Below are 24,714 nucleotides of genomic sequence, written 5' to 3'. Positions count from 1 at the left end.
CTAGTTGTGGAGGACGTTGCTTCACTGGCCCAAGTTGGCACCATCATTGCGCTTTTCCCGGGTGAGGCAGATCAGTCACCGGCTTCTGGATGGCCGCTCACTGCGGCTGCTGGCTAAATACGGTAGCCCATGGCAACCCACTGCCACAGGGGCTGCATCCTACGCCGTCGCCAGCGACTCACGGCAGCCCAGCTCCAGGTCGAGCTGTTGTTCAGCATCTTAGCTGTAGAGGGCAATATCACTGGCCCTCATATGTGGGATCTGAACTGGGGCCCTCTGGCATCCCAAGCCAGCTCCCAACCATCGTGCCACTCCGCCGGCCCTGAGGTTTTCATTTTTAATTTTCAACTTTTCTGAACTGTTTGAAATTTCTAACCATGAATATGTATTAGTTTAATTGAAAAAACTGTCATCAGGGGTTATCTGGGTAGTAACATAACAGGCCCTTTTAAGATTTCATCTTTATACCCCTTTGTATTAAACAAACACAACAAACACAAATACTAATAGCTGTTATTTAAAAAAAACCAAAAACCTGATAGTATCAACACACACCCACCCCCCCCCACACACAAACACACTACTCCACTATGCAAAGTACATCCTCTATTATGTAAGCTAAAATGTCTTCATTTCCTATAAACTACTGGCTTCAATACAGTAAAACTTGCGTGCGCGTTAGGAGTAGAAAAAAAGGCATGCAATTTCAACTATTTCAACTCAAGCATAAAAATATGTATACGTGTCAATCTTCGTATGTACTGTCTTCTGCATTCTCGTGAACTGGCCAATGTGCGAACGGTGGCATTTGATGCTTAAAGCCACCGAACGGAGAACGGGGTTAAATCCATTACCCTCTCCCCACGCACTCTAGTAATTACTCTATTTCCACGTCATATTTCCGGGTGTGTGTGCCCCGTCTCACACAGAAACTGAAGCTCAAAGCAGGCAGGAGTCACCCATGTTCTTTTTGCTGTCCCCAGAAAACCCAATTGAGGCGTTGGGCCCCGAGGATCTGGCGATACCTGAGGATTGTCTAACTGATTCCCACGTGGTTAGTGACTCCCAACCTCGCCGCCACGTGGTGTCAAGGGCCGGGAAAAGGAAGAGCAGGCAGACGAGAGCCGCATCAGGGGCATTTAAAGTGTCTTGACGTCACGCACTGCCAGGAACTCAGCTGAGTTTTTAGCAGGACATTCCGGGCATCTTCCCTCCCTCCCCCCGAGCTTCTGTGCCGGAGACCTCGGCAATTCCCCTGCTGTTGTGGAGGGAGGAGCACTAAGCCTTTGGAACAGCCATCAAGGGGCGTTCACAGCTTTGTGTGACCCCGCCCTTCCTCCCAGAAGCTCTCCTCATTGGTCAGTGGGTGGGGGTTCGGGTACGGTACATGCACCAGGGCCTCTGGGTGGTGGAGAAAACTGGCCGTCTCATGAATTATGCAGGACGGCGTGTCGCGGCCAGGCTGGGGATGGGCGGGGATTGGCTGGAGGGGCTGTAATTCAGAGGTTTCCGGAGCTGCGGCGGCGTACGCTGGGAGAGCCTGGGTTCCGACGTCGCCGCGGAGGGAGTGAGCCCGAACCGGATCTTTGACGAGCACCCCGACACAGTGATCGCTCTCATCGTCTGCTAGGAGAGACCCAGTGGCCCGAGAGAGCCCCGCGGCTCGCACCCCGGCGCAAGCGCACCCCGGCCTGTCGGGTCTCAGCCGGAGAAACAGGTGAAGGGGGTGAAGGGTGGGGCCGTGCTCCCCCTACGGCTCCCAGGCCTGGGGACCCCGGGGGCACCGAAGTGACCGGGAGCTTCTGGGGTGTTTGGGGGAGTTGTGGATCGAAACTTCAGTGGGGTAGAGGGATACGAGGAGACACGGAGGATCGCTCTGAAGGGACAACTCCTGGGGATGACAGGAGCGGGCCTCTGAAGGGACAGGGGGCGCTGGAAGGAAGTTTCGTTCTTCGCAGAAAGGGGAGGCGCCGAGTAAGAGAGAATGGGCTCGAGGGGGAGGACCGTGGGGGCGAAAGCACTCTAGGGTGGGGGTGGCAGGAGTGAGGGACAGCCCCCCGACTTCCTGGTTGCTGGGGCTCCGGGGACGTTCTGGCCACAGGAGCGACTGTCACGCCGGCGGAGATCACGGGGAGGTGGTGGTGGGGGGTTTGAAGAGCCCCCCCCCCGCCCCCAGCCACTTCCTCGGCCTTGCGGTGTTCTCACTCCTTTAGGGGCCAGCTGTGCCCCTCTGGAGGTAAGAATAGGTGTCTTCCCCCTACAGCCTCATGAGCTGGTTGGTTGTGGGTAGGATTATTGCATAAGAATCAAGCTTCCTGTAGGGAAATTGGCAGTCGTGTGTACTCTTTCTAAATTCCCTCCTGTCTTTTTCTAAGTTAAGCCCTGTTTCCCTCCTCCCCCTCCCCCTTCTAAAAAAACAAAATTACCCCCCCCCTCCCCAATCAAGCCAGTTCTAGAGAGAAATAAGCCTCTTTTCTCCTTGACATTGTTCTTTTATAAACACCTGGTAAACTCGGCCAGAAGATAAATAATTGAGCCCTTGCGTTTACTGGATTGTGGTGTTGCTTAATTGCATAGGGCAGAATGCACCAATCGAGAGTGGGAGTTTTCTGTCTCAGAGCCAAGATCTTGGGTAAATGCAGAGGAGAGGGAAACAAAGACAGGCTGGCCTTGGTGAAGCCATGTGTGCAAACTTTACCTGTGTTTGGGGGGTGTGGTTGGGCTTAAGTTAGCAGACTTCATACTGTCACTCACCCACGTTCCTTTTTTCATGTTTAGTACACATCCCTCTGTGTTTGTATCAAGTGGGTGTATGGTGTTGACACACTTTTTCTTATTAAAAATGTACATAATATGTATCTGCTGGGTTTTATTGTGTGTATCTAAAGGGTATATTCTGTGAATGGGTTGTAACTTTTAGGCTGGCTGTGCTGATAAAGCATTGGTTTGAATAAATCAGAATAGTAAAGCATCTAATCTTTTCGATTTGGATTTAGACTGTTATGACTTGATTGAGCCAATCTTCTATTTTATTTTATATTAAACATCTGTGTTCCCTGAGTCAACACATTTATTTCCTTATTACATGTGCCAGCGTACTACTAGCAGAATCTGCTAGAGTACTAGCAGAATTTTTGCTCAGATATTTTGCTCAGATAGTGGGATGGGGGAAAGAAGTCTGCAAAACAAAAATTGTAGAAGATGTGGGAGGGTTGATCTTAGTCTCTGTATTTGTTGCACACCCTCCATCAAGAACCACTAGCAAATTTATGAATCTTTTAGTTTTATGCATAGTTCTTTTGGGAAGAATAATCATTTAGAAATACTCACAGTTATGACTTGACCCACAAAGCGTAGATAGTTCCTGTAACATTAATCCTATTTTGTAGGTAAGAAAACTGAGGCCAAAGGAGCAAGATACTTGCCATAGTGGTGGAACTCACACCTTTTGTATGTTTTGTGCTCTTTTGACTATCTATACTTAAGTACTTGGTCTTGATGTAGAGTGAGTGTAGGCCCTGTTGGGAAACCTGTCAGTGAAATTCTAACATACACCTGGACAGTGAAATACCACCAGTAGGCTGTAAGACCCCATAGGAGATACGTAATAAACAGGGGGGAAAAGTACAAATAGGGTTTGCTAGGGTTATTTTTCTGTCTAACTGCTCTGTTTAACTTGGGAAGTAACTAACTTTTTAGTCAGCATAATTTACCATCAGAATTTAGCTATTTGCTAATGCAAAGAGATATTTATTTAGGCAAGCTTGTAGGTGAAGGATAGGCATGACCTAAATGTTATTTAAACCAAAGTGCCCTGTGGCTTGATCAGTGGTCATGTATGTCTCCAAAAACTTGCTTTCTCCTCCCTGCCTTTGTGTGTCTTGACATTCAGATATGAGATGGGGCAGAGGCAGTGACTATTCCAGACACAGACCAACACATTTTCACATGGTTTTCTCAGAGGTGGTGTACAAATATTTACTTTTTGCAACTTAGTGAAAGTTGCTGTGAAGATAAGATGCCTTGTTCACAGAACTTGCAGTCTACTGAGGTGACTTAATGTTTTATTCATACATACAATGCAACATGTTTTCCTCAAAGAGATGATGGTCTCTTTGTTAAGCCTGTGCTGTCCAACAAGCTATTGTATATTAAAAAAAAACAAAAACAAAAAAACATGTAGCACAGGCATAGAATATATATGTTACCTTGGAAAGTTCTATTGGAGAGTGTTGCACTAAACGCTAGAGGTTTTAGAGGAAGGAGAGGTTACGAGACCTGGAATTGTCTAGGAAGTCTTCTTGCCAAAGGAGAGATTTGATCTGGGTCCCAAGGTATGGTTGGAATTTGGTAGGTATAAATAATTAGGGGTGAGGAGGTATGGTGGTACAACACAGAAAAAATCCTGGTAGTTTGGAAGCTAAGTAGGGGAGAAGGAGTGCCTACTTATAAGAGGCCTTGAATGTGAGACCAAGGATTTTCAGTTTTGACTTTTTGTAGGGGAAGCTTTTAAAGATTTTCAAGGCGGAATACTGGTCTTTAATTACAGAGTGCCTACCATATGTCAGGCATGTGCCTGGAGTTGGCTAATTTGTACAAAGTAAAAATGACAACTACTGGAGTTGTCGTTGAGGTTGACCTTATAAGCTGGGCCAGCATCCAAAGAGATGTGTCCTGATTTTTTGGATTAAGTGCAGAAGTGTTTTTTTAATTTTTTGAGGATTTTTTTTTGGTAAGATTTTTTATTGGGGAATTGGGGGATGGGAACAGTGCTGGGGAATTGGGGGAAGGGGAACAGACAAGTTGCTATCCTTTTGTTCTTCAGTCTGGTTGTGGANGTTACCTCTGCTTCTCTTGAAGTTATCATCAAGTCCTATTGGTTCTGCCTCTAAAGTTTTAAATTCCTTTAATTGTCACATCCGATTTCTGTCCCCACTCTGTGGTAGACTAGATACCCTGAAACCCCTCCCGTACAAAACACCAAGAAATGTTGGATAAACTGAGTGAGCTCTTAAGAAGATCAGGAAAATCTTCAGAGGCAAAAATCAAATGGAATCTTACCAAAAAAGGGAGAAGAAGCCAGCCTATAACAGGGTCGGGGTGAGGGGGTGAGTGGGAAATGGATTTACTTACCTCCATTACTAAGGATTTTCTTTTTTTTTTCTTTAGCTGTGCCATTGTTGGCAGCTCAGCAGCAGCTCAGCTTGGGCCGGGCATCGAACCGCTGTTGCTCAGAGCTCACACTCTTGAGCCACTCGGACGGGCCTACTAAGGATTTTTAGTTTAACAGCCACTCTAGGCAGGAAACGAGGCCTTGGTCTTGGTAAGGAGCTGAAACTGCCAAGTCTCCTAAAAGAATCCCTGATCATAGGCCTGCCTATTTTAAGATTTTAATTTACGCTGTCTTTTTGGTCTTAGAAAGTCAAAGCTGAGATTTTAACATAAAAAAGTCTCTTTTCCTTTGGAGGTCAGAATAGTTACTTCCTCCAAGATGCCTTCCCTGATTATCTAAAGTATGCCAACCTGACCTCAGTCACTCACTACCCTATCTTTACTGCTCTTATCACAAGTGCTAATTATCTTCCTAGTTTACTTATCTTTCTCTGTCCAAGGAGGGCAGAGACCTGTCTGTCCTGTTCACCACTCTTATCCCCTGCCCTTGGTTCCAGATTGAATTGTTTTTTAATAAAAAAATGGGCGAATGAGTTGAGTAAGGAGNGAGTTTTGGTGTAGTATTAAAGAATAATATCCAAAATTATCTGAAAAGGCTAGTAAGACACAGTCCTCCCTTTTCTAACTCGTGGGAGGCCAAATTTTCTTCATATACTTCAACCTAAACAACATCCTACAATAGATATAATGCAAAAGCAGATATGAGAATCCAACCTTTAACAATGCCTTTAACAACTCTTTCCACTTTTTTTTTTGAAAGCATAGCTATTTTCCATAGAAGTGTTATTTGTTAACATGTAATAGGTTTATTATTTTAAAATGAATGATGTTTAAAGATGTTCTCAGTTTTAATATTTAATACAAATATTAATAGATATAATCTACATAAAATTCTTTGTGGTCCTCAATTTTTAAAGATGTAAAGGGGTGCTGAGAGCAAAAGTTTTGAGACCTGCTGGTGTAAAACCTTTGACATAAGAATCCCTGGTGGGTATTTGTTTTAAAAAGAAAAGAAAGATTCAATGGTTCTACCCCAGAGAGTCTGATTTAGTAGATGCAGGGTCATTTTGACAGGCAGCCAGGTATTCTGATGCAGGTGGTCCTTGGTTTGAGAAATGGCTGCTCTAAAGTACCATAAACTATGGAGTCTTCTTCAGATTAATCCACAGGGTTTACAAATCATTTGGAGATAAAGGTAAATGGTAGAGTAGACATGTAGTCTACCAAGGGAAAATGCTTTGGAGGTTTGTTTTTATTCTCTTTACTCTTCTTGATATTTATGGACCTAAATATTAATCAAAGATGGATTATGACTATCAAAACAATCATGACTTTGCTGAAATACTTTTCATTCTGTTTTGTTTGTTTGTGTTTGATACTATGATCATATTAAGACTTTCTGACTGCTTGGATTCCTTTCTAAACACAATTTAAGAATTGTCTTTAAATAGACAATTTTAAGTAAAGAATTGTCTTTAAATTTTATAAGAAGTGTTGTTCTGTTTCAGACTTGTCTTTACAATGTTAACTTCAATTTATTACATGTAAAATGAGTAAAGCTCTCATTTTCTTATCTTCTTATAATTGTATAACAAACTCAAAGAGAATTTTACTTGTCAGAGATCTCACAGCAGAGATAAGACTTAAAAACAGATAATTTGACCCTGCTGGCCTGGGAGTTTGAAGACTCCAAGTTTGGTTTTGGCTCTACCATTATCTGCCTGGTCACTTAACATTTGTGTTCTTATCTGTAAAGTAGGAATAACCAGCTACTTGATAGGATTGTTACATTATGTGGCCAATTCAGGGTTCTCTTTGGTTGAGTGATTGACTAGAAAAATCCAATGGTGCAATTCAGGCTTCAGGCCAGGTTCTGCATAGGTGGGATTTTTAGAATTTAGATGATAAGCTACACCCAATGCAAACTGGAATAGTGTTGCTTCATTATTTTCTAAGTATTTATTCTTTTTCTTTCTAAGTCATGGCCACTACCTCACTCACATTGTTAGGTTATAATTTCATGAGTAATTGGGTCTTTTCTTAACCTTCTGTTGTGTGGATGTTAATGGATAAGATCAGCTGTTCTCTGAAGAGTGCTTACATCATTTAGAACTATGACGTACAACAAGGTCATTTATTTTTTAAAGTATATTACTCATTTTGATAAGACTCATAGAAAGCTTGTCTAATTGGGGAGATAGCTCATCTTTCATCTTCAATGTAAATTAAACTTTATGGGTCAGATTTATCTTTTAAAAATATTTTGCATAAAGGTTAGCTCATACATTTAAATATTAATAAACTATATATTTTTAGAGCAGTTTTAGGTTTATAGAAAAATTGAGCAGAAGGTGCAGTGAGTTTCCTGATGCCTCCTTTTCTATCTCCCCCAGGTTCTCCAATTATTAATATCTTGCATTAGTATGGTACATTTGATAAGCCAATATTGATACATTATTATTAACTAAAGTGCATAGTTTGCTTTAGAGCTCATTCTATTGTACATGCTATGGATTTTGACAAATGTATAATAACATGTATCTACCATTACAGTATCATACAGAATAGTTTCACTGCCCTACACATCCCCTGTGCTCCACGTATTCATCCCTCCCCCAACCCTTGGCAACCACTGATGTTTTTTACTGTCTCCATAGTTTTATCTTTTCCAGAATGTCCTAGAGTTGGAATCATGCAGTATGGAGCCATTTCAGATTGCTTTCTTTCACTTAGCAACGTTCATTCAGAATCCCCCATGTCTTTCTGTGGCTTAATAGCTAGCTCATTTCTTTTATTGCTGAATAACATTCCATTGTCTGTGTGTAATACAGTTTGTTTATCCATTCACCTGCTAAAGGACATCTTGATTGCTTCCAAATTTGGCAATTATGACTAAAGCTGCTATAAATATTTCTGTGCAGGTTTGTGTAGACATAAGTTTTCAACTCATTTGGGTAAATACCAAGGAAAGTGATTGCTAGAGTATATTTAGTTTTGTAAGAAGCTGCCAAACTGTCTTCCAAAGTGTCTGTACCATTTTGCACTCCCACCAGCAATAAATGAGAGTTCCTGTTGCTCCATATCATCACCAGCATTTGGTGTTGTCAGTGTTTTGGATTTGGGCCATTCTAATAATTGTGTAGTGGTATCTCGTTTTAACTTTCAGTTTCCTGATGGCACATGAGATTAAGCATCTTTTCATATGCTTTTTTGCCATCTGTATATCTTTAGTGAGGTACCTGTTCAGATCTTTTGCCTATTTTTTAAACTGGGTTTGTTTTCTTATTTTTGAGAGAGTTTTAAGAGTTCTTTGTGTATTTTGGATACATTTAATTTTTCCTCCTTAAAACTTTCTTTTTTTTTTNACAGCCTAATAAAAAGAATAATAAGGAAGGAAAATCTGTCCCCCCAAATAAAATAAGGTTTGGATTATCTGGTTCGCCTTTCTGTTACCCCCCATCCATAAGAATAAACGACTTTTCTTATCAGTGAGCTTTTACCTGACCTTTGACTTTTTAACTACACCGGACAAGGAACTTCCATTTGGAGCTTTTCTATGATAACCATTACTGTAATGTCAACGTCTGGGCGGTGTGTGTGAGGGATTTATGGTCCACCATTGCTGAAGGAGGTGAAAGAATGGGCTCTGAGGTCAGACTCCTTGGGCTTTAGTCTCCCTCTACCACCTATTAGACCTTGAGCCAGTTACTTGAACTTGTCTGGGTTCCAGTTTCTCTCTCCATGAAACGCAAGAGAGGAGTTGTGTGTATTAAGCAAGATAATGTACATGAAGTACTTTGCACAGTGCCTGGCAGAGAGGTAACACTTGAATGCTAATAATTAATATTATTAAAAACTGCAGTGTCTAACAACACAGTCAGGGAAGTTATGATTCACAGTAGCCATTAATGATCCAAAGGAAAGAAGGAGTAATTGGGAGATTCTCACCTAAAAGGAAAAAACTAAATGAAGAGGGACCAGGGGGATTTACATTGTGGAGGAGGAAAGGGAGGCCATCTCGCAAAAGGAATAGGCAAGGCAAACCGAAAATTCCTGTTTGCACAAATGTCCAGGTGAGAAGTCTCTCTGCATCTTCCAAAACCTCTGATTGCAGACCATTTCTTTTATGCAGTTTTCAACACATTAAACATTTATTGCCACTTAGGAATTCGAACAGTCCCTTGGAGTTCTTTATGACATAAAAAGTACAGATAATATTGAAAGTTGGAGGACTAGGAGGGTGTGACAGCGTACAATTTGGGGCTGAGGCGGAGGGAATGCTCTGTATGAGGCTGGGAGGTATTTGTCCCTTTTCATCTGTGTGTGTGTGTGTACGTGTGTATGTGTATGTTTTCATTGGAGTCGAGTTTTCTTGTCCTGTAACTTTCCTTTGCAAATGAACCTGTATTCAGAATAGTCTTGTGGTGAAGAAACATTCAGCTTCTCCGTGAAACAGGTTCTCGCACACCAGCTCTCGTTTGGGATCAGGGAAGGCTGGAAAGGAAAGGTCTCTTGGTCGTATGTGGGGCAGGAGGAAGCCCGCAGAGCTTGAAAGAGAAAGTAAACCTTCTGGTAAATAAATGGCTTCCCTATTGTGGAGGAGGAGTGCAAATTATTAGGGGGATCTTTGGGTAGTTTTTGTAGAAGGCATTTCTGAAAACTGATTTAGATTATCGAAGGTGAGCCTAATTTAGGAAAACCCTTGTCTGGTGTTAACCACCTCTTTTCCCGCTTTGTTGATTGATTTTATTAGTTTGTGGTGTCCTGACCTCTCATCCTTCTTACAAGAATTAGAGGACTTGAGTCTGAATTTGAGCACTTGCTTGGGTGAAAATGTGCTAAAATGCATGTTTTTCCTAATATTAATTTTGTTTTGCTGCTTAGCGAACACTGTTTTTCTGACAATCTAAAAGCATTAGACTTTTACTTTTTTCTCCCCTTCTTTCCCCCCTCAGTCCACCCAAATGTAATTCCCAAAACCTCAAAACCCAGACATTAGCTGTGTAATTACCTCTCTTAGAAACCAAAGTGCAATATTACATCGAGTTAGCATTAAAATAGTCGGCCTTTGAATTTTTTTCTACTTGTGGTTTAGACACAATAAATATTTAATCTCAGACTGACTGCCTGACAAACCTGCTTTGCATGTGGGCCTCTTTTTATCAATATGTTCAGGGAAAGCAAATTTATTGAAATATTAACCAAACTAAAACATAATTAGGATGGTAACTGTCTAATGCATAGGAGCAGGTGGAATAATTGAAGCAGTCTGAAGCCAAATGTCAATATTTATTCTTAATTCCTTGTGGTATTGTCCCTTTGCATCACAGTGCATAAATAAGAGTGGACTGTTAGTGGGTAGAAGCATATGGGACACTTTAGGGTCCTAATAGCTATGTGGAAGAATCATGGAGGCTTCTAAGATTCCCGTTTCTCAAATGTACCACGTTGGTGCCTGATGTCCATAGTGGGCGAGGTTGTGCCTGTTGGGAGACAGGGGGCTTATGGGAACTCCGTACTTTCCACTCAGTTTTGCTTTGAACCTAAAACTGCTCTAAAAAGTTTATTTAAAAAAAAAAAAGAAGAAAGTTCTGTTTCTGTAGACATATATGAGGTGTCCTGGGTCAGCAGTGTCCTGTATACAGCTGTGTGATTTCATAGGCTTCTACCTCAGTTTACCCTGAGCTTTAAAATGAGAGTACTGTTCTTTATATCCAGTAGAATATTTTCCAAGTAATGGGGAATGCGACTGGAGGTGGGAAACAGAGAAGATGCCTACGGTCTCTGGATTAAACTGTTTTCCCTTTCCCTAGGAAAGATGAATGCGAGTCTTAACCACAGATTTGTAGCAAGAATCTATCAGTTTTGTTTTTTAGTCCCAGACTCCAGTTTTTGTTTTGTTTTAATTGTAAAAGAAAAATTTTAGCCCAAAAAATTTTAAATTAATCAGTACAAAAAGGTGTGTGGTAAGTGGGAAGTCTTACCTTGTCCTCTGAACTCTCTTCCCCAGGGACAGCTAATTACCTGTTTCTTATCTTTTCAGAGTAATTTCATGTGTACACATGCAAATATATTCTTTTTCGTTTTTACTTTCCCCACATTGTAGCAAATTATACACAATAACTCCATATCCTGCTTTTGTCACTTTATCTTAAGAAACACTCCATGTAAATATGTTTATATCTGCCTCATGTTTTAAAGGCCTGCATAGTAATATTCTAGGTTATGGATGTTATAATTTATTTAATTAATCTTCTAATAATAGGCATAAATTATTTGCAGAATCTAAAGACAGAAAACAGTGTTGTAAATACCATATTTGTGTTCAGGCACAAATGAATAAATCTGTAGATATTGGGTTGTTGGAAAAGTTATGACACATTTTTGCAACTAAAAACAGAAATAATACGTCATGACTTTTTCGACAACCCAATATATACTTTTAATGTTTTAACCATAATATACATACTGTGTAGAAATGTAGCTTTTCAGTAAACAGAGTGCACTTTTCCCCCCATAAACTTAAACTTTAATTCTGGGGAGATGTCTAGCTACCTCATTACATGAAACCCCAGTGTGTGTCTGGATTAATGGNCATATTTGTTGCTAGGAACCTGGGCTTACTATGGTGCACTTTAGTCAGGATGGCCAGATGGTACTTTGGCGGTAAATTGTTTGCAATGACCCCAATTTTTAAAGGGAATAATAGCATATGGTAGAATGAGTTTCTGTTATGGTCAGTTCTCATTTATCATGTTAGGATGATCATAACTCTTAGTTCAGATCAGCAAACATATTATATATTAAGAGCCAGTTATTGTGCGAGGCAGGATCCAAGTTTAGTGAAACATGGTCCCTGTTTTCACAGGACTGGAGGCATGGAGGGGACCAGGGGGTGTGCTGTGTCAGTATGGACTTAGGGTAACGTAGACGACAGAATAGTGGTTTAAGGCTCAGACTCTGGAGTCAAACAAATCTGGGATTGGCATGGGGATCTGCCACTTCCTAGTCAGAATCTGAGCCTCAGGTTTCTTATCTGTAAGAGGAGTGGATAACACTACCTGTCTCCTAGGGCTGTTGACAATTCAGTGAAATAATGCAGGTAAAATGCTTAGCGTAAAGCCAGGCACACAGTAAGGACTCCATAAACCTAAGTTCTTAGTAAATGTCCGATTGAAGAGATTGACGGGGTGAGAAAAAGGCTTTATCTTACAGGGCCCTTATCCGGTGGGAACTCTTGAGTAGGGTTTTGTAGGGTGAATAGGAATTAAAGTTGAGCAGTCAACAGTTGCATTCAAGGCCAAGGGAACAGGAGAACATATATGCTTAAAACAGCTTAGTGCTTTCAGGGAGCTTTAAGTGGAAGTTCTTAATTTAGGAGAACTAAACTGAGGGTAAAGGAAGCTATGGAGGCACAACTTTTATCCCTTCTCTTCTGTTAAAACTTGGGTTCAGAGGTCATTAAAAACAAGTTTTTTGTCCTGTTTACAAAATACATGCTACTGTAAAAAAATTTTAATTTGTAGAAATATAAACCAGGATACTTTNTAAAACTTTAGTAGTTCTTAAAGTTGAATGGTCTTATGTGCTTCTTGGGTTTGTTGTATGTTGGGCTTCACTGTGGAGTGATTGGGGGAGGCCCTGGCTGCCAGGGTCCTGGGAGCTGATGTATGTATCTTCTCGCCTAGTCTATTGTTTTAGCTGTGTCTTGTGTCCCCAAGTCCAGATTTAGCTTTCTTTAGACAACAAGTATTGTCTCCTGCTGGGTTTGGAGAGAGGTAGTTATTTGGGGAATCTAAATGCTCTTCGTAGATTTTTCAACCAATTCTTCTGTTTTCAGCTAAACCTTTCATCCCTGCCTTCAACCATATCTACCACCTCCAACTTTGAGCTTTTGGGGGGCATACAACATACTTCTGCTTGGAAACCCCTTCCACAGGCCTTTATTGTTCAGTTTTCTCAGCTGTGCTAGGTCAGTTACCATCTCTCCACTTTCTGGATTCCAGAATTTTATTGCTATCTTTTGTCCACTGTCATCTCATTCCCCATTCTTTGCCCTTGTTGGGTTTGTACCCATTGCCCCAGCTTTACCATCACTTCCGTAGACTTTTGGGTCATGTGTAACCAGAAGATCTATGCCATGTTCTCTTGAGCACCCCTGTGTTTGCACGTGCCATCCCCTCTACTTGGATTGGCTGCCTCTTCCTCAGTAGCATTACCATGTCTCCCATCGATCCACTATACCTTGTAAAGTATCTGCCTTCTCGTGTGGCACCATTCCATTTTCATGTAATTATCTTGTTATATGCCTGCTTTTCTATCAAAACTACCTTCCTTCACAATAGGGACCAGATTACACGACTCTCAGGAGCACCGGTCACCTTGTTATCTTGGAGTTATGTTCCAGGGGTACCGCCTAGAGCGTTGCGTTCCTCTTGGTTTTGATAGGGGCTATGAATTCTGCAATTCTGTGTCCCCCCCGGGCGTGGCAAAGCACCTGGTAAAGAGGCACTCAGATGTTCCATGTACCAATGACACCTCTACAGGTGGCCTTCTAGATGTCACAGGTTGGCTACAAAATGTCTGAGATGGGGATGTAATGGACAGCATGGTGCCCATAGTTAGCAATATTGTATATTTGAAGGCTGCTAAGAGAGTGGACCTTAAAAGTTCTCATCACAAGAAAAACACCTTTGTAACTATGCAAATTGGTGGGTGTTCACTTTTGTGGTAAGCATTTCACAATATGTATCAAATCATTATGTTGTACACCTAAAACTAATACAGTGTTCTATGTCAATTATACCTTAATAAAATTGGGGTGGGGGGGGGAAGGAAAGAAAACCTCTGGGAAATGATATCTTTTGTTTCTGTGCATTTTTTATCTCCTGAGATTACAGTAATACGATAAACATTAAAAAAAAAAAAAAAGAAAATCCCAACAACAAAATACTACTCTTCAAGAGAGAATCAACTGAGACCCTATTTTTATGCCTGGATGGATGACTTGCCCTTTGAGGTGAGACGTTTTCTCCCCCTCTAGCCATATTTCTCCAGTTGTAAAGTTGAAGGCTTGATCTGCTCCTTGCCTCTTAAGTCATCATGTTGGTGGAATGACCCCTAGACGAAGTCAGGAAGCTGGCTTCTGGATGTTGTTCCTGACGCTCATGTCAGGGGTCTATTTTCATGTGTATAAAGTGAGGAGGTTGGATTTTATATCTTTTAAGAGCTCTTAAACAATAACAGCACAGATGCTTTTTGTTACTGGGTCGGAGCCCAAGTGTCTTGAGGGTAAAGCATCGAAAAGCAGGCAATTACTACTGACTCTAGGTTGGGCCTCAGTGCTGTCACTTTGAGAATATCTCAGAATAAACTTAACTCATCCAAGTGGTTTTATGTTTTATGAGATGCCTCATTTCAGTGTCTACATGTCCAGATTTAGTTATGGTATCATTTCTTAGATTCTCAAGTACTACTACCAACAGGCACATGGCATGAAATGTCCTCTTTTAGATGACAATAGGGTGCCCAATATCATGATTGCAGTTTAAGGAGAAATAACTACTATATAACAGTTTAGCTTTATGACAAAAGCCTTATATTTAAAAAAAATATTTTTTGAGGCTTACATTTTAATATAAGTTCTTCTGTTGGGAAACTTTGTATATTTGCTTTGTCACTTACAGTAAATTTGCATGAATTATTGTACCTATGAGCTTATGCTTAAGGAATATCATCTTATGCCATTATACGAAGCTAGTTAGCTTCTTTAGCATAGCTTTCTCTGTGCTAAAAGTATGTTACAAATTTTTTTTAAAAACTTATTTAATTTTTGTTCATGTATTCGACAAATATTTGAGCATCCTCTAGATGCTGGGAAAGTAGCAGTGAACAGAAGAAAGTCTTTGTTCTTATGGGGCTTACATCTCTAGCAGGTGGTGGTGGAAGGAGATAAACAAAAAAGAAATATATGATATCTTAGAGAGTGATGAGTACTGTGAAGAAAAATTCAGCAGAGGTATACGTGCTGTGTCAGATAGAGTGGTGTCAAGGGACGTTTGTCCAGAGGCCTGACTGGAGTGAGGGCGTGAGCCACGTAGCTATCTAGGGGAAGGGCTTTCCAGGAAAAAGAGAAAGTACAAAAGGCCTGGAGCAGAAATGTCCATGGTGTGTTACAGAAGGAAGCAGAAAGGAGACAGGTGTGAGCAACAGGGAGAGCAATGGGAGAGGAGGTCAGAGAGGCATCCAGGGGTTAATGGATTATCTGGTGAGCCATGGTAGGAGTTTGGATTTTTTTCTGAGTGGGTTTTGAGCAAAAGAATGAAATGATCTGGCTTGCATTTTGAAAGGATCTGTAATATGGAGAATAGGTTTTAGAGGGACAGGGTGAGAGCCTCAAGGCCAGTGAGGAGTTTAGTGTGGTGGTCTAGGTAAGAGATGAAGACTGCGGCAGTGGAAATGGTGAGAAGTGCTCACATTCTAGACATATTTTGAAGGTCGAGCCAACAGAACCTGTTAATGGATTGAATATAGGTGGGGGAGGGGGGAGAGGAAGGAAAGAAGAGGAAGAAGTAGAAGAGGAGAGAGATTGCAGTCAAGGCTTATTTTCAAGGTTTTTAGTCTGAGCACATGCAGGAATGGAGTTGTGATTTGCTAAAAGAGGGAAGACTGGAGGGGAAGTTGGCTGGGAGAAGTTTTTAACAAAGGGGTTAATTTGGGGTACATGAAATTTGAGATGCCTGTTAGACATCCAAGTGGAGATACTGAGTAGGCAGTTAGATACTGGACTCTGGAGTTCATGAGAGAGATAGGGCTGGAGATGTAAATTTGGGGTTGTCGGTGTATACATGTTATTTGGAAAAAATGGGACTGGATGAATCATTTAGAAAGTGAGTGCACAGAGGAAAGAAGAGGTTCACTATTAAAATAGTTTTAACAGCAAAGCCTGTTGCTTTGAAACAGCAAATTCTTTCTCCCATGGAAGTTGGACTCTCTATAAAGATGGTACTCCATCACTATGTGAGTAAAAATGTTCTGGTCACCAAAAGCAATAAACCACCTCACATTTAGTGGTATGAAACAGCAGTCACAGATGCTCACTGATTCTGGGCCTAGAACTTAGATAGGCACAGCAGGGATGGCTTGTCTTTGCTCCACAAGGTCTGGGGCCTCAGCTGGGAAGACCGGAACATCTGGGGGCAGCCATCATCGGGAGGCTGCTTCACTCACATGTGATACCTGGACTGGGGGGAGTCAAAGGCCCATCTCAGCTGGGACTGTAGACCAAGTGCCTCTTCTCTCCCTTGGGCTTCTTACAGGGTGTCGGCTGGTTTCTGGAGAATGAGCCTCCCAAGAGAATCCTAGGTGGAAAGCGGCATAACCTTGGGAGTTGCATGTTGACACTTCTGTCATACTTTGTTGGTTGGACTGATCATGGGCTTAGCCAGATTAAAAAGGGGAGGGGACAAAGATCCCTTCTGTCAATGGGACAAGTATCAAAGAATTGGGGGCCATGTTTTCCAACCACCACAAATGCTCTTTGAATTTGAGGTTCTGCCCTTAAACCATTGTTACTTTGAAGGAAGGAGTTTTAACACAGGACCTACGAATATGGACTCTCAGCCCCAGTTGTATATTGCTCCGTGCTAAGTGACCAGGATTACCTTAATATCTCTTGTTGGGAAAGTGACCTGAATAGATTAAAGGTTCTTCCTTCTCTTCAAAAAGTGTTGATCTGTGTTATGGGTCTGTGACATTGAGATTCAGAAATTTAAGTTTCCTTCCTCTGCTTTATTTCGGTTGCCTATCTTAAAAGAATATTAATAACTTACATGACATTCTAGATCAGTGAATGCTTTTATGACTCTTGTTTGGGCTTTGGCTCAAGGTAACAAAACCCACAGGCTTTTTCCGGCAACTTGCTCTTCTCCCTTTGGTTGCCTTCAAGCCTGGAAATTTTGACACAACGATTTGCTTGCCCAACCTACAGTTGTTTCTTAAAGGTTGTCCTCTTTCGGTTTTAAAAAGTTGGCAGCCTGCCTCTGATTCCTGTGAGGAAGGATGCTTTGCTTCTTTCCAGAAAAAACTTCCAAATTCTAGGAAGCCAGACGTACAGGGTAGAGCTCATCTTGTTTTCCTAGATGCAGTTGCCATGTTGGTGCTATGCTTTTTTTTTTTTTTAAAGATTTTTATTGGGGAATTGGGGGGATGGGAACAGTGCTGGGGAATTGGGGGAAGGGGAACAGACAAGTTGCTGTCCTTTTGTTCTTCAGTCTAGTTGTGGAGGATGTTGCTTCACTGGCCCAAGTTGGCACCATCATTGCGCTCTTCCCGGGCGAGGCAGATCAGTCACCAGCTTCTGGACGACCGCTCACTGCGGTTGCTGGCCGCTCACGCTGGCTGCTGGCTACATATGGTAGCCCATGGCAACCCACTGCAGCAGGGGCTGCAGCCTAGCCATTGCCGGCGACTCATAGGAACCCAGCTCCAGGTTGAGCTGTTGTTCAGCATCTTAGCTCTGGAGGGCAGTGTCAGTGGCCCTCATATGTGGGATCCGAACCGGGGCCCTCTGGCATCCCAAGCCAATTCTTAACCATCGCACCACTCGGCCGGCCCGGTGCTATGCTTTTGAGTTTCGTGGCCATCCATGACTGACTATTCAGTACAGACTTTTGCAGTAGAGGTGGTATTTATCTGTGTGCATGCAAATGTAGGAAAGGAAACTATAAAGGAAATGTTTGTTTGGTGTCTTAAATCTAATACCCAGTTGGAAGCTCTAAATCAGAATGATACATGAGGGTTGCCAACAGAGAACTTCTCCTCGGTTGGAGAAGATGGAACAACAAAAAGCCTCAGCTGCATATGTCAGTAATATGGGCATTTCAGAGTTAAAGCAGTGATTGGACCGTATGTGGGTTAGGGAAAACCTCTCGAACATTGATTGACAGGAGAAGGACATATAATGCTACCAAGGGGAAAAACATTGTAGGCCAGAATATCTGTGAGAAAGGAACAAAGTCTGTGGGGGGTGGGGGCAAGGGGAAGATGAGTTGACTTGATAGAAGACGGGACATTTTTGAAAGTCATCTTGAGGCTGGAGAGAGGAGTTGGAGGTGCTCAAAGCTGGCTGAGGAGCTGGGGAACCTTAGATTGGGATAAAGATTTTGCATTGGACAATGAGAAGTTAATTATGTTTTTGAGCTGGAGGAGTGCTGTGATTTTACTTTTATGGAAAGGTCACTGAAGGATTGTCCTTGAACTTTTCAAACAGCAAAACTGAAAGAGTCGGTCTGCTTCCCAGAATACTTCTTACTGGATGCAGTGTCCTCCCCTGGGAGAATCAGGCTCACTCAGTAATTCATACCAGCAGTTTATTCACTCGAGACATATGTTTTGAGCACCTCTGATGAGCTGGGGCACTGTGCTGGATGCAGGCGGCGGGGGAAGGACACACCAGGGAGCAGAAGCCAAGGCTTTTCCTGCCCTCTTGGAGCTGGCAGTCCAGCATAGTGGCTCCAAGTACAAGTTATTGAGTCATAGTGCTTGGTCCAAGCAATGGTGGTAGTGATATAAGGCATGCCTATGGAGGGAGGCCCTGGTGGTTTCAAGCAGCTGAAAGGAGAACAGAGTGAGTGGCAGGAGCTCAGCCAGCAGGCTGGTGCCAGCTGAGGCAAGAAAGGCAGGGCTAGCTAGCCAGGCCATCCCTCGGTCCCATTAATAACACTTACAAACACTTATACACTGTGGCCAGCTGGGTGCTAAATGCTTTGTATGCCTTAACTCATTTAGTTCTGTGAATGACCCTGTGAATCCTGTGTTGTCCCCTTTTTACAGGTGAGGAAACTGAGGCACAAAGAGGCGAAGTAACTGGCAGTAGGTCACATCCATCTAAGCAGTGGAGCCAGGACTCAAGTCTGGGCACGGTGGCTTCAGGATCCATGCCCTAAACACAACACTCTTGTGCCTTAATATTACATATTTTGTTTGTCAGACTAAGAGCAATGCAAGGTCACAGGTGGGGTTTTAAGCAGGGGAATTCGCTGGGTTTTAAGCAGGCAAGGAGCAAGATCAAGTGTGTGTCTTGGAAAGGTCTCTCTGTAGTGTGGAAACTGGACTGGCGGGAGGCAAGCAGAGGTGGGGGGACAGTTCAAAGCTCTTGTGGCCCACGTGCATTTTGGCTCTGAGGTTTCTGGCCGATTTTCTTTGACACCTTCTCTGGGGGGAACAGTGAAGTTTATTAGTCAGCTGAAGTACAAACCCTGGACCTTTTCCGGTTAAATATCAATTTACTACTTTTACTGAAGCATTTATTCTTGGATTGTAGTAACCTACATGTCTTGAGGGAATGGAACCTGATTGTAATTTATAGGCTGAATAGTCTTTAGAGGCCGGCCAGCCCAGTTGCTGTCCCAGTATCAGAATTACTGCTGTGACATTTCCCAGGGTGAGCATTTGAACCTCCATTTGAACACCAAACACAGCAGGAGCCTGGCAGGTTGTCCCTTCTTCCTCTTTCCTTTCTCCGAGTCGCCTTTGCCCTTGAACCAGCCACCAAGCCCCGTACGTAACACCTCCCTCTGTAATGTCTCTGGAAGGTGTCCACTCAAAACATTTCTGAGGCTGCCACCCAAGTTCAGGCCACTGCCATCTCTCACCTTGATTATTGCAGTCTGAGGGATCTTTCTGACATGTAAACCAAGTTGTCGTTTGTCTGCTTAAGTATTTGCAGACCTCCCCATTGCCCCGTTTCTTAGTGTGGCTTACACAGGCGTCTTCTGCAGCCTCGTCTCACACCATGGCCTCTTTATGCAGTTTCTGCAGTGTTCTGCTTCATGGCAACGTCCTGGACCCCACCCTTGGAGGTTATAATTCAGTCCATCTGGAGTAAGGACCAGCTTCCCAGAGCCCCTTAGGTGCTCCTGACATGTATCGTGCACCCAGAGTTGATCCCTGACGTCTGCTCTTATTCCAAAGCTCTCAGTCTGGCCACACAGTAGCATCATCTGAGGAGCTTTTAAATATCAAAACCTGATTCCCACTCTCAGCAATCCCAATTTGGTTCCCAGGCATCTCTATGTATGTATTTATTGAAAAAAGTATCTGCCCTTATAATTCTAGTCTGCAGCCAGGGTGGGAAACCTTTGGAATACAGAGGGAATCACTGAAGAGGGCAGAATTCAGGAGTAGATGTTATGGGGAAACAGATTCTGGCTCTGGAATGATTTACCCTTTCATGTGCAGATCGCCAAGTATTTGAAGAGCCACACTTCCATAATTTAGCTTTTTCTCTCCTAACCCCACTTCCTGCTCCCCAAGTCTTCTTAGTGGTCAAAATGTTCAAGTTTTTAGATACTTCACACCCTGAAGGTGTTTGTTTCTTTAGTGTGCCATTTAAATTGTGATACAATTATTGCATCATTCTAGATGTGGGCCAGTTACAACAGGACTAATAGATCTTTCATTGGAACACTATATATGTCTGTTAAAATACCATCAGGTCACCTTGGCTTGGTATCATGGTTGACTCATGGGATACTTAAAGATCAATGAAAACTCCCACTCCAGCATAGTGATTAAGAGGTGGAACTCTGAAAACAGACTACTGTGCCTCAGTTTCCTCCTCTGTAAAATGGGGATAAAAATATTGAGTTGTCGGAAAAGTCATGACACATTTTTGCAACGAAAAATACAAAAAATATGTCATGACTTTTCCGACAACCCAACAGCATCTATATGGGGCGGCCGGTTAGCTCAGTTGGTTAGAGCGCAGTGCTTATAACACCAAGGTTGCCGGTTCGATCCCCACATGGGCCACTGAGTTGCACCCTCCACAACTCGGTTGAAACAACTACTTGACTTGGAGCTGATAGGACCTGGAAAAAATGCCCTCCACAACTAGATTGAAACAACTACTTGGAGCTGATGGGTCCTGGAAAAACACACTGTTCCCCAATAAAAAAAATTTTTTAAATAGCATCTATCTCATAGGGTTGTTTTGAGGATGAAATATAAATAAATATGTCAAGTGCCTCAAACAATGTCTGGCACATTGTGCTATATATATAAATATTAGTAATAACCATTAGTTGTTTGGACTCCTCTAAAAACAAGTTTATTTTTTTAATCTTTTTTTTCCTATTTGGATATCAGTGTTTCCACTTTTAGTCTTTTTAGGATCTGGAGCTATCCATAGGTGAACCATGTATGGAGATATTTGATCAGAGCACTACCCACCCTCCCTGCACGGCCCTTGTCCCATTACACACCAAAGCATTATCAACTCCCTCCCTTAGGCTATGATACAACAGTCCCTAAAAGTGCATTGTTTTACGTAGCAGAGAAAGCTAACTTTATCATTTAACGGGACTAATATGAGGAATTAATCTGTGTTTCCTAGAGCATTGAGGAAGTGGATTTAGCATAAGAAATGCTGATGGGAGGGATGCCACAGGGGGAAGGAACAATACAGCGCAGTAGGAAGGTACACCCAACAGCTTACCATATAGAAGGGATGTTGTACATCCATTATGATTTTATTTTTTAAGATTTTATTGGGGAATTGGGGAAGGGGAACAGTGTTTGGGGGATTGGGGAAGGGGAACAGCCAAGTTGTTGTCCTTCAGTCTTAGTTATGGAGGGCGCAGCTAGCTCAGCTCCAAATCCAGTCGCCATCCGGCTGCCCGTTGGCAGCTCATGGCTGCTCAGCTCAAGGTGTCATTCAATCTTAGTTTCGGGTGGGTGTAGCCCACCATCCCATACAGGAGTCAAACAGGAAACCTAGTTGTTAGGAGCACATGCTCTCACCAGCTGAGCCATCCTGCCACCTGTTGGCAGCTCAGTGGCAGCTCAGCTCAGGCCCAGCTCACTGGCCTATGTAGGAATCGAACCGATGACCCTGTTGCTCAGAGCTCGCGCTCTTAACCAGCTGAGCCACTTGGTTGGCCCCATTATGATTTTTAACTTTTACAACAATCCTATAAAAGAGGGGTACTCCCCCCATTTTACTGAAGCAGAAGACTGTTGTTCAGTAGTCAAGTAATGTCCCCCAAACAAATAGCTGATAATTGACAGGCGGGGTTTGCACCCAGGCCCAGCCAGTGTAAGGTCTCGCGTGTCCTTGGCCTCACACCGCACTGGAGGCGTGTGTCTGGTTGGGGAGTGGAAGTGTCACAAAGTGAGGAAGCCATATGACGCACAAATTTGATGTGTTTTGTGGTTTGTATCTAGAGTCAGACCTGTTCTCAGGCAGCTTTAACCATAAACTGCGTACTTAGTAATTGATGAAGCATGTGTACTGCGTTACTTTCATTTTAGAGGGAATTATGTTTGTAAGGCTCTCGCTCCTTTGATCTGAAATACCTGTGATCAAATATAGTGCCTGTCCCAAAAGAAGTATGGAGTATCCATCAATTTTTTCTTTTAATTCCTTAACACTATTAGATTTGAAATAATAAGAGGCCTTACTAATTCATAGTTCTCAGAATCTTTTTTCCCCAAAGACAGCGGGGTGAACACAACATTTTGGGTAGTTCTTTTGGTTTTGTTTTTAAAATTCTGGCCGTCCTTCATGGATCAGAGCACTAGGTTTTTCTTTCCCTTTTGCTGTTCACATTCCTGGTAGTCGCCGCCTCTTAAAGTTAGCTGTCAATCTAGTCCATTTTATTCCCTCTGTTTGTGGGTATGCATTAGATAACTATGCAAAGGCAGGACTAGTGATCAACTTTGGAGTGGAAAAAAGAATGTGCTTGGCACAAGATGCTTTATTTCTTGAATTAAAGTGAGATAAGAAGGATGAGGGATAGTAAGGACACTTTTTTTCGGTTAAGGATGCTCCAGGGTGTCAATAAAACTGTTCCTTCCCTCACTTCTCCGAGCCTTACTCCCAAGTAATTTACTCCTTCTTTCAGATATTAAGTTTTGCCACGTTAGTAGGGAACTATAATTCAAGTTCTCTTATTCTCAATGTCCATTTTTGCAAGGAAGAGTTGATTTCTGACTTTAAAGCAAATCTTATTTTTTTAATTGAATATATTTGAGTATTACAATAAATATAGTTCAGTTTGGGCACTCAAATATTAATATTTTTTCTAGGAAATCAAAACTAGATTCATATATAGACTTCTTATTGTAAAGGTAAGCATCTGGTGTTAAACATCATAAAGGTATTATTTGTATTTGTAAGCAATGAAATATATGTTCATTGTATAAGTATACTTATTTTGAATTATCTTTTTTTTTTTTAAAGATTTTTATTGGGGCATTGGGGGAATGGGAACAGTGCTGGGGAATTGGGGGAAGGGGAACAGACAAGTTGCTGTTGTTTTGGAGGACGTTGCTTCACTGGCCCAAGTTGGCACCATCGTTGTGCTCTTCCCGGGCGAGGCAGATCAGTCGCCGGCTTCTGGACGGCCGCTCACTGGGGCTTGCTGGCCACTCACGCTGGCTGCTGGCTATATACGGTAGCCCATGGCAACCCACTGCCACAAGGGGCTGCAGCCTACGCCGTCACCGGCACCTCACAGCGGCCCAGCTCCAGGTTGAGCTGTTGTTCAGCATCTTAGCTGTAGAGGGCAGTGTCACTGACCCTCACATATGGGATCCGAACCAGGGCCCTCTGGCGTCTCAAGCCAGTTCCCAACCATCGCGCCACTCGGCCGGCCCTTGAATTATCTTTTTTAATTTGAAATTTCAATGTCTTAATATCTAGAGTAATTATGAATGGCTAAGTTATCAATGGTTAAATAGTTAGAGCTCTAATATTTGAATGTGGACTCCCTGTCATTCATTACACCTTTAATCATACAGTAAACATTTCATGAAGATTGAGAGTCTTTGTCTAGCATTAATTGTCTTTTACTTTTTCTCCTCTCTAATGTACTTTGAGTTTGCAGCTACCTATTATTTTTAGAATGTGATATAATGAGAATAAATAAATTGGAGCTTGCAAATATAAATAAATTCAGTGGCCCTCAGTGAGATTAGCAGGATTATATGAAAACACTAATAGAAACTAAATAGTTGTTTTGTGGGCTTTAAAAATCTCTTTTTACAGAAAAATATTTACTATATAATAAGCTTTAAAAGAGAATACAAAGCTGTAAAAATACTATAATCCCAACTTTTATAAAGAAATTAAAAAATATGTACAAACTCTTGAGATAGATTAAAAGAAATTAGACCAATATGTCAATTGCAATTCTAGGTCGTGGGATGGTAGGATATGGGTGACTTTATCTTTTGGGTTCTTTTTTCTCTCTCTTTTTTTTTTTTTTAATTTCCACAGTGAATGTTATTGCTTTCATAATCTTTTAAAAATGTCTTCTTGAAAGGACTGGTTTCTATAGAAATTGGGGCAAGTATATTTCTGTTACTTTATACTTTGATTGTGTCACTGGGCCTTTCCTGACAGCAAAGAGGAGCTAAGTGTGTAGGCAACAGATAAAATATATGTATGTTTAATTTAAGACATAGATGTTTCTTAAGATATAGGTATTTCTTAAGCCATAGGTATTTCTTTGGCCAACACCCAAAGAAAAATCGCAT

The 24,714-nt window shown here is 42.1% G+C and overlaps 1 protein-coding gene across 4 annotated transcripts in view; it reads left to right on the top strand.

Moving 5' to 3' along the window:
* Positions 1–1,436: 1,436 nt before the first annotated feature.
* STAT3 (signal transducer and activator of transcription 3) overlaps positions 1,437–24,714 on the top strand; it is a 53,629-nt gene continuing 30,351 nt past the window's right edge. Inside the window, exon 1 of one of the 4 annotated variants that reach the window (XM_019667061.1) lies at positions 1,437–1,717. The gene's annotated coding sequence lies outside the window, so the exon portion shown is untranslated. The remainder of the gene's footprint in view (positions 1,718–24,714) is intronic. The other 3 variants (XM_019667064.1, XM_019667063.1, XM_019667062.1) reach the window with 3 other exon arrangements.

Source organism: Hipposideros armiger, unplaced genomic scaffold (assembly GCF_001890085.2).
Source record: "Hipposideros armiger isolate ML-2016 unplaced genomic scaffold, ASM189008v1 scaffold_482, whole genome shotgun sequence".
Taxonomy (NCBI): domain Eukaryota; kingdom Metazoa; phylum Chordata; class Mammalia; order Chiroptera; family Hipposideridae; genus Hipposideros; species Hipposideros armiger.
This window is presented reverse-complemented; position numbering and strand designations above follow the sequence as displayed.